The sequence below is a fragment of the Benincasa hispida genome, chromosome 9 (genome assembly GCF_027475165.1).
Source record: "Benincasa hispida cultivar pf3 chromosome 9, pf3_genome.v1.1, whole genome shotgun sequence".
In the NCBI taxonomy this organism is placed as follows: Eukaryota; Viridiplantae; Streptophyta; class Magnoliopsida; order Cucurbitales; family Cucurbitaceae; genus Benincasa; species Benincasa hispida.
In genome coordinates, this window is record NC_143486.1 from 77,395,951 (window position 1) to 77,406,346 (window position 10,396).

Genomic DNA, 10,396 nt, shown 5'->3' on the forward strand with positions numbered 1-10,396 from the left:
TATACAAATCTAAAAATAATCGAGTTGCGTTTGACACTCTACAACTTCGAGCGTCGGAAACTATCCTGATATCGCTGACTTTTTGCAAGAAACCAGAGCGAGTGCCAGAGGAATTCAGTGACTCCCAAAGGGATTAGAGACTATGTAATATCTAAAAGAGAGCATTTATTGCATTTCTTGTGTGCTTAGCTTAACTGTACACTCCTCGTACTAACTTAGGCATTGGAGTATGGTGGACTCGACGCCACATCGATGTGAGGACCATTTATGCAGGTTAGTTCAGAAGCGAGACTAGACCAGGAGAAACAGACCAAAGATTAAGTGTTGCTCCTCCCCACCCACACACACAAAACTTCTTTGAGTGTTGGTGTCTATTGAGTCTAAATAGGCCCAAAATAATGCCACCGATATGCAACTCTTTCAAGATGGAGCATGATTCTTTGAATGTATGTGTTTGTTGAGTTCAAGATATAATTGATATCAATGGGTCATGTACACTTCAAGACTCAGGGAACATTGTATGCTTAAGGCTTCAAAACTCTTCAATCGTTTACCTGATGGCAGCTCAATCGTGTAGATGAAGCTATAAAGAACTAGACAATAGTTCAATTATGTAAACGATAGTACGGAGCACTAAATGATCGTAAAAACGATAGTTGATAAGAACTAAACGATTATATAGACGACAGCTAATGAGTTAGACGATCGTATAGACGATGCGATGCGGTACTAAACAACCATGTAAACGATACAAAAGAAACTAAACGATTGTGTACACGATACTTAAGTAAATTTTAGATGATCGTAGAGTAAGAAAGAAAGAACACAAGAGTTTAAGTGGTTTGACCAAAGGCCTACGTCCACTGTCCAAATCAGGTGGAGGGTCACTTTTTATTACTTCTTCTTCAAACTTATTACAGAATGAATGTTTTGCTCTCTCTTGTTCTATTCTCTCATGCGTTTTTCTTTTATTGGTCAACAAAGAAGCTCCGGTGGTTACAACAATATAACGACAACATTCATCTGCCTGCAATCTTGTTTAGAAAATGTTAATAAAGAAAAAACAAATATTTTGGAGACAAAAAAGTTGTTAAAATTTTCAAATATTGAGAACGGACAAAAATTTAAAAAGAGACAAAAATAAAAAGAGAGAGATTTGAGAGAGAGAGAAAATACGGATAACCCCATCTCCACCGGATCTATTCCCAGGGGTACCCTAAAAAAAGGAACCTTTTCTCTTCCCAGCCATTTGCCATCAAAGAAAAATTTTGCCAAAAAAAAAAAACTAGAGGAAAGAAGAGAAAAGTAAAAAAATATATATAAAAAAGAATCGATGAATAAAACTAAATTAATTTTTGTTATTTTATTTTTCTTATTACATCAAATTTTATTTATATTGTACACCTATAAAGTAGAGACAAATATACGACTACAGAATATGGATATGATCGGATACGACAATTCATCAATTTCTAAAAGACTAAGATACGGATATGTCTCAGGATGCATCGTTTTTTATATATATTTTTAATATATATATATATTTCTAAAAAACGAGGATACTGATATGAAGATGCATTTTCTTTTTCTTTAAAAAATCTGGAATATAGATAAATTTAGCATACAAGTTAATAATAATAGCACAAAATAGATTACAAATACTGAAATACAATACAAAAAAAACAATATCTAAGATGTTGAAGTACAATAACTAATAAAATGTGATAGAAAATGACTCATATTGCAAAGAAGGAGAAGAAGAAGATTAGAGGAAGAAGTATGAAGCAAGAACTTCTTCATTGAATTGTTGAAATTATCCAAATAGTTTATATTTTGGTAGACTTTGTGGGGACTCAAATGTGAAGATGGAGATTAGATGATTCTAGTCTAGGATTTGGTCCATTATTTATTTATTTTTTTCCTTTTAGTTTTGGACTCGAATAGTGAGTTTTTTTAAATAGGTTGTCTAGTTTTAGATTGGGAAAGATTAGATGAGTTGCTTGTCTTTTTTCTTTTTTTAAAAAAAAGTATGCGTAGAAATAGATTCGTCAAATCGCGTGTCAAATACGTATTTGGAAAGTATCTATCGGTATCCGATTCGTGTTTGATACTGATTCTTTGACTCATATGAAATATCTGTGTTTCATAGTTGTACACTAATTTTGAATACATTTGAAATTTAGATGGTTTTATAGTTACGACATAAATAATTTGAACTTATTAGTTTGTTTTTGTTTTACTTATTACATTGTAGTTTTAGAAAATAAAACGTGTATATTGTTATACCATATATTTACACTGGTTTTTTTTCTTACATGATTAAATATTATTTTAAAATTTTAAATTAATTTTTTTTTTTAACATTTTTATGTACATTGCATGTGTTGATTACACTAGTATTATAAATATAGCGATGATATAGAGAACTAAATATATACATAAAAAGATAACAGATTCAAGTTTTGACCTAAATTACAAACACATCTACAGAAATGGTATAAACATAGTAATCATGTAGAGTGCATTAATTACAAACACGTTTATTTATAGCAACTAATGGTAGATGAGGGAATTGTCCACCGCAGAAGTACAGATCGATCCCAATTTCTAATTTTACAAAATTAAAAATAGAGAACATAAATTATGCATAACAGAAAGAATTTTACAGCAAGTTTAACAAGAGGAATTAAGGAAGAAAATTCACTTATTCTTGAAGAACTGGTCTTCACAAATTTCCTCCTCGATCCAATCACGAACATTTTAATTTTCAAAACCCGCAACAACCCAAATGACCACCACCACAAGAGAACCTCATGTATTCTCCATAGGGGTTGAGAATTAATAGGAGTTGTGGACTCTGTTATTTTTTTGGGAGAGTAGGAGAAAATTTTTATGAGAGAGAAATTTATGTGTTGTTCTTGGAAAAAAACCAGAGAGTAGTCTCTGTGTAAACAAAAAAGAAGAAGATTTGTAACTTCCCCTCACTCCACACGTCTGATTAGAGATAAAAATAAGGGGAGTTATTATTAACTCCCTCCTTAATTCAAATTTTAATTTAAAATAATTTAATAAATAACAAATTTTTTAATATATATATATGATAACCACCTTATCATATAATATTTATTAAACTATATGCTATATTAAATATAACACATAACCTATAGTTTTAATATTGTATCAAATACAATATAATCTATAACTTGAATTTTTTCAATCAATCATGATATTTAATATAAAGAAAATTTATATTAAATATAATTATATGAATTCAATCCATACAATTAGTATTTGAATCATATTCAAATATTTAATTCCTCTCAAAATAAACTTTCACTACAAGAAAAATGGGAACTCCCGACACCATTTTAAGGCATCGGGAGTTAGGTTGTTGGGAGAGACGGTCTCTCCCGGCGAAGTAAAGGATCGTCGGGAGTTCCCCGAGAATGCCCTTCACGCCCCCGCCACTCCCCCCTATCAATGCCCCTCTTCACCCCTGCACCGCCGCTTGCCTTTCCCCCTTCACGCTGCCGTCCGCCGCCTCCTTCCCCCTTCATTGCTTGCAAATTTGTTATTTATTTTCAAGCTTTCATCAAGGTTCGTGCACATCCATTTCATTTATTTTCTCTTATTTTGTATCTTAATTTAAGCCATTGTTTTTAATTTCTAGCATGTTGGTAATGTTGGTAATGTTTAATTTTTAGCATGTTACCAATGTTGGTAATTAATGTTGCTAATGTTTAATTTCTATTATGTTGGTAATCTAATGTAAATTATGAATTATGAATTGTTGATGTAATTGTGGATTGAGTTTTTTTTCTTTTAATTCTTAATGTTATGGATTACTTAATTTAGAAAAAAATATTGTACTTAACGCATTTAATATTTTAAAAAAAGTGTAAAGAATCTACTAGACATAAAACTAAATGTGTCTAATAGAAAATTGAACTTTAAATTTTGTGTTCAATAGGCTTGTAAATTTTAGAAGATGTTGAATAGATGAAAGGTCTATATTAGACACAAAATTGAAAGCTTAGAGACGTACTAAATAAAAAATTTGAAAGTTATTAAGACAATTTAAGCGGTCTAGGGACCTATGTGTTTATTTTGCCTTAAGAAATGAAAATTATAGAACTCAATGCTTAATAATACTTTATACTTTGTCCTCTAATCCAGGTTATTGTTTTGGATTAAAAGTTGGTCAGAAAATATTTATTTTTAAGGATGAATAAAGAATGGATTAAACTAAGGAATAAGTTATCAGTGGAGTATAGAGAAGGAGTATCACAATTCTTAGATATGGCAATGTTTCATGTAAATGATTCCGGACAAATAAGATATCTATGCAAGAATTGTATTAATTCAATTTGGGAAAAGATAGATATCGTATAACGACACCTATTAACATATGGAATATCTCCCTCATATTGTGAATGGGTATATAATGGAGAGCCAGTAAACTTATCTAGAAGTCATACAAGTCATTCAATACAGGATGTTGAAGTAGATAGTATAGAGAGTAATGCTGTCGAAGAAAATGAGATGTTGAATCTTATAAACGATTTACAAGTTCCAATTGAAAACGAAAATGAAAATGAAGGAAGGATTGAGAATAATGAAATGTCTTTTAATGGTCAAGAAAGAGATACCACGAACTTATTCGAGGATTTAATGACCGAAGCACGTAATGAATTATACCCTGGTTGTTCGCAATTTTCGTCCTTAAACTTTTTAGTGAAGTTGATGTATATCAAAGTTCTGAATAGCTGGAGTAACAAATCGTTTGACATGTTGTTGGAATTGTTAAAAGCAGCGTTTCCAACTGGCACCTCTATACCTACTTCCTTTTATGAAGCCAAGCGAAAATTGCGTGATTTAGGCCTAGGTTATGAGTCTATTCATGCGAGCATATATGATTGTGTATTGTATTTGAAAGAGTTTGCAAATTTGTATCTATGCCCTGTTTGTGGTGAGTCTTGGTACAAAGTTAATGATGGCAAAGGTAAAAAAATACCACATAAGGTATTGCATCATTTTCCGTTGATACCGAGATTAAAATGATTGTTTGCATCAAAAGAAGACGCTTCTGACATGAGATGGCATAAAGATAAACGAGTTGAAATGGATGATGTATTGCGACATCCAACTGATGCAGAGGGGTGGAAAATTTTTTATCGTGAATTCCCTCATTTCGCTTTAGATCCTCGAAATGTTCGTTTGGGATTTAGCTTCAGATGGCTTCAATCCGTTTGGAAATATGAGCACTTCTTATAGTATGTGGCCTGTGGTGATAATTCCTTATAATTTTTCCCCTTGAAAATGCATGAAGGAAACAAACTTCTTCATTTCTTTGCTCATACCTGGTCCAAAATCTCCTAGAAAGGAAAATTTATGTTTACTTGCAACCGTTGATTGAAGAGTTGAAAGAGCTGTGAACAATTGATGTGCGAACTTATGATTCTGTTGCTAGTGAGTTTTTTCAACTATATGCTACATTATTATGGACGATTATTGACTTCCCTGCGTATGGTGACTTATCTGGGTGGAGTATAAAAGGTTATCAAGCATGTCCAATATGCAAAGAAGATAACTCGTCCTTCGGGATAAGAGGGAAAATATCATTTATGGGACATCGACGTTATCTTCCAGAGAATCATATTTGGTGTCGAAGTAGACAACATAATGAAAAAGTTGAACGTAGACCTCCACCAGTCGTAATGAATGGAGTAGAGATATTACAACAAATAAATATGCTAAACTTTTTTGTGCTTAGCAAACATCCATCGAAGCAAGATAGAAAAAGAAAGTGAATTCTAAACTGGACTAAAAAAAGTATTTTTTTCCAACTTCCATATTGGTCCAGACTATTGTTACGACATAAATTGGATGTAATGCATATTGAAAAAAACATATGCGACAATTTGGTGGGCACATTGTTAAATATTGAAGGAAAGACAAAAGATACAATGAAAGCTCGATTAGACTTACAAGATTTTAAGATAAGAAAGAACCTATACTTGATACAGGTCGAGAACAGATTGTAAAACCACACGCAGCATACACATTAACAAATGGTGAACAGATTTCGTTTTGTAAGTATTTGAAATCAGTGAAATTCCCTGATGGATTCGTATCTAACATATCACGATGTGTCAATGACAAAGATGGAAAAATATCGGGGCTGAAAACACACGAATGTCATGTGTTGCTTCACAGAATACTCCCTATTGGTATTCGAGCATACCTACCGAAGAATGTATCCACTGCTATTGTTGAGTTGTGTACATTCTTTCATGACTTATGTGCAAAGACAATATGTGTAAGTGATTTGAACAGACTACAAGCAGACATCATAGTCATACTTTGTAAATTGGATAGAATATTCCCACCTGCCTTTTTCGATGTAATGGTACACCTTACAATTCATCTACCATATGAAACCAAAGTGATTGGTCCAGTTAGTTACTGTTTGATGTATCCTATTGAAAGAAGTTTACGAACATTAAAACAATTTGTACGGAACAAAGCATGTCCCGAGGGGTCTATAGCTGAAGCATATACAATGAATTAATCATGGAACTTCTGCTCGCAATATCTAAGTGGTATTGAAATGAGATTCAATAAGATGAACGAAATGATGATAACATTCTCGATCGCGAGATATTTGGTGAATTTGAATTATTTAGGCAGAGGGTACGACCATTAGAGGTGTCAACTTTATGGACGCTATCAGCAGAGGAAAAGCGTATTGCACATTGGTACATTCTCAACAATTGTAAAGAAATAACAGACTATCGCAAGTACGTTTCAAACTTTTTCTTTTTCTAAATTCTAGGGTATCTCCTTTGATATAACATTTAAATGATAAATATTGTAGGCAACATTTGAGGTTGGTTCGTCGTGAAGCTCAAAGCGCCTCTGACTTATATATAAAACATCAACGCAAATTTCCCGATTAGTTCAAATCTCAGGTATACATAGTCATTTTGTAGGCAACAGTTGAGGGATGATTCATTTTTCGTATTCATTTTTAATGTATAAGTAATTATCAGGTTCTACAACGATGCGAGAGAGAAGATATCTTCGATGATTTCTTTTCACTTGCAATGGGACCTTCATCTGAGGTACGCTCTTACAATGGACTACACAAAATAGTGGAGTCCTAGTGGCCGGGGAGATCAGTGAGAACACAAGGGTGGATAACAATTTCTACGGTGTTGTAGATAAAGTTTGTAATATGCGAACAGAAGACACGTTTTCTTGTTGAAGTGTAAATGGTTTGACACAGATAACAACAAAAGTAATAGGACACATGTGGATTTAGGATACAAATCGATCAATACATCACACTTTTGGTATGTCGACGAGCCTTTCATCTTTGCTATCCAAGCACAACAAGTCGTTTACATTGATAACATCAAACATGGTAGCAATTGGAAAGTTGTTCAAGTAGTCCAAAATAAACGAATATGGGATGTACCGGAAGTGGATGATGTTGAAAACGCACAACTAGATTTACTAGAAATTGTTGGTGGTGTTGGAGTGGATGAGACCATTGAGGAGGTTACTTTATGTAGAGTTAACGTTGATCCTACAGTTGTGGAAGACCAATTACTATACATGGCGATCATGACTTCATAAACGATGATGATGAAGAACAATTATCTCCCAATAACAGTTCAAGTGCTGATGAATAATTTGAATTAGATTACGATAATGAGTAATGATATATCTACTAAATTCTCTTTTTCTTTAGCTTACACGTATTTATTGTTAATTTAATATTGTTTTCTCTTTTTTGTATTTGTATAGATACGATGTCAACCCCTAATAATAATTTGAATTAGATTATGATGATGAGTAATGATGTATCTACTAAATTCTCTTTTTCTCTAGCTTACACATCTTTATTGTTAATTTAATATTGTTTTCTCTCTTTTGTGTTTGTATAGATACGATGTCAATCCCTAATAGGCAACGGGAGGCTGATGAAGAATTTCAAGAGTTATATCTAGGTAACACGGTATCTTCTGTGGGTGATACTTTAGGTTAGTATATTTTGAAATATTCTGTTAACTAAAATACATCATAAACTGTTTTAAATTTTTTATTCTTCAGATAGTGGCTCAGGATCCAATCGGAAGAAGCGAGAGCATTCGTGGAACATCGAGTTGGAAAAATACGTACAAAAACATGGGAGAATCACAATCGTCATAAATGAGAGGGAGACGAAACTGATATCTCAAAATTCGGTTCGTTTTAGTAATGCGATCGGCATCATCGTGAGATCCGCATTTCCAGTACGGTATCGTACTTTTGCTGAGGTTCCAAACGAGTTCATAGAATTGGCTAAAATTCAATTATTGGTAAGTAATTATAAGTTTATTCTTTTACAGTCATGAACATCATTTATGCTAATTCTTCCCTCCCTCTTTTGTAGGCTCATTTCGATCTTGATCTATCTAGTCAATGACTTAACCGTTTCATCAAACATCAAATGCAAAACTCGTTCAAAGAATTTTGATCAGACTTGCACAGACATATAGAAAATGAGGAGATCCTTAGCAAGCATGTGCCAGTTTGCCTACTTGGCTTAAAAATAGGCCAGAAGATTGGTACTTTTTGTGTGACCGTTTCGAAAGTGAAGCGTTTCAGGTACAATATTTATGGTGTGTATCATTTGCTGCATTTACTAATACATCACACTATTGACATTTTTTTTTCTTCAAATGTAGGAAATGTCTGTGACGAACCGGAAGAATATAGAGAAATTACCGTTCTACTACGTAGGTAGATCAAAGCCATTCCTGCAAATTCAAGCTGAGTTGCAGGCAAAGGAAGGTCGAGAAATAGGACGTGTTGACCTATTAATGAAAACACACTCTAAAGGTGGCAAGTTTGTGAACGAGGCTGTTGAAAGTCCACATGTAATATTTTTTTCTTTAGTCGTGTTTTTTTTTCACTTTTAACTTTAGTCGCTCGTTCTTACCCATTTAATTATTATATCTAGCATCAAATGTTGGAATTACAATCCAGCCCCACTGTAGAAGGTTCTCAACCACTAACAGGGGATGAAATCTGTGAGACGGTTTTGGGTAGATGACCTGGATATTCAAAAGGTTTAGGTTGGGGCCCTAAGCCTAAGTCAAGAAGGAGTACCATGTCATCAAGCTCATCATCTACTCAAGGAACAGAGGCAGGAATGGATGAATTGAGAGTCAATTTCCAACAGTTTCAGCTGAGGATTAAGGAACTCGAAGACGTTCAGAGAAGAATGAAAAAGGATCATGCGAAACAAATGGAAGAAATGAAAAAGATGATTGAAGACATGGTACAATCACATAGAGAAGACCCATCAAATTAGGTATGATTACTACATTATTTAGTTGTGTAATATGTTGCTATCCTGCAGTTATGGTAGCAAATTTTAGTTATGTCTTAAGTAGCTTTATGCAATTATGGTAGCAAAGTTTAGTTATATCTTTAGTTATGTCATTTAAAGCTTCAACACTCTCATACAAATTAAGCATCCCACCATGCCTTGATGTTTCAAAAGCCCAATCACAGTCCCTAAATGTCGCTCTCTCCATGTATCTCGCTCTCACCCTGTATCTCGCTCTCTCCATGCATCTCGCTCTCTCCATGTATCTCGTTATCTCCATATATCTCACTCTCCCCATGTATCTCGCTTGCAAAGATGCCTTCAGTAGCTTCACACCCTGATTGACATCCAAAGTAATGATTTTCTCCACCAAAGCACCAACTTCTTTATATTAAACTTGTTCAGGGGAGTAATACTAGAAATGTTGGACATTGGTTTCACAGTCAAATCATCCATCATCATGTAAGTAACCACGTCCTTCACAAACCCTCCTCCCACATTTCTTTTTGCCTGTGTAGTTGCACTATTAGGTGGATTCACAAATTCACAGGCTTGGTTCATAACATACGAACAACTCGGACAAAGATATTTAGGATTACTAGAAACTTTATAGTCACAGTACATGTATAACTTCATTTGATCAGCTGAAGATTCAAATATTAGGCAAAAGCAAGGTAGAGCCAGACAGTGAAACTTTAGGTTTCAAAAGGGTGTCTTTGCTCTGATTTGGTTGTAAATATATGTCATTTAAAGCTTCAACACTCTCATACGAATTAGATAAGCATCCCCCCATGTCTTGATGTTTCAAAAGCCTAATCATAGTCCCTGAATCTCGCTTTCTTCATGTATCTCGCTCTCTCCATGCATCTCGCTCTCTCCATGTATCTCGCTTGCAAAGATGCCCTCAGCAGCTTCATACCCTGATTGACATCCAAAGTAATGACTTTCTCCACCAAAGCACTAACTTCTTTGATATTAAACTTGTTCAAAGGAGTATTACTAGAAATGGTGGAT

The 10,396-nt window shown here is 33.9% G+C and overlaps 1 pseudogene; it reads left to right on the forward strand.

The window, feature by feature from the left end:
* Positions 1-4,224: 4,224 nt before the first annotated feature.
* On the forward strand, positions 4,225-9,364 carry LOC150034079 (uncharacterized; annotated as a pseudogene).
* The last annotated feature ends 1,032 nt before the right edge of the window (positions 9,365-10,396 follow it).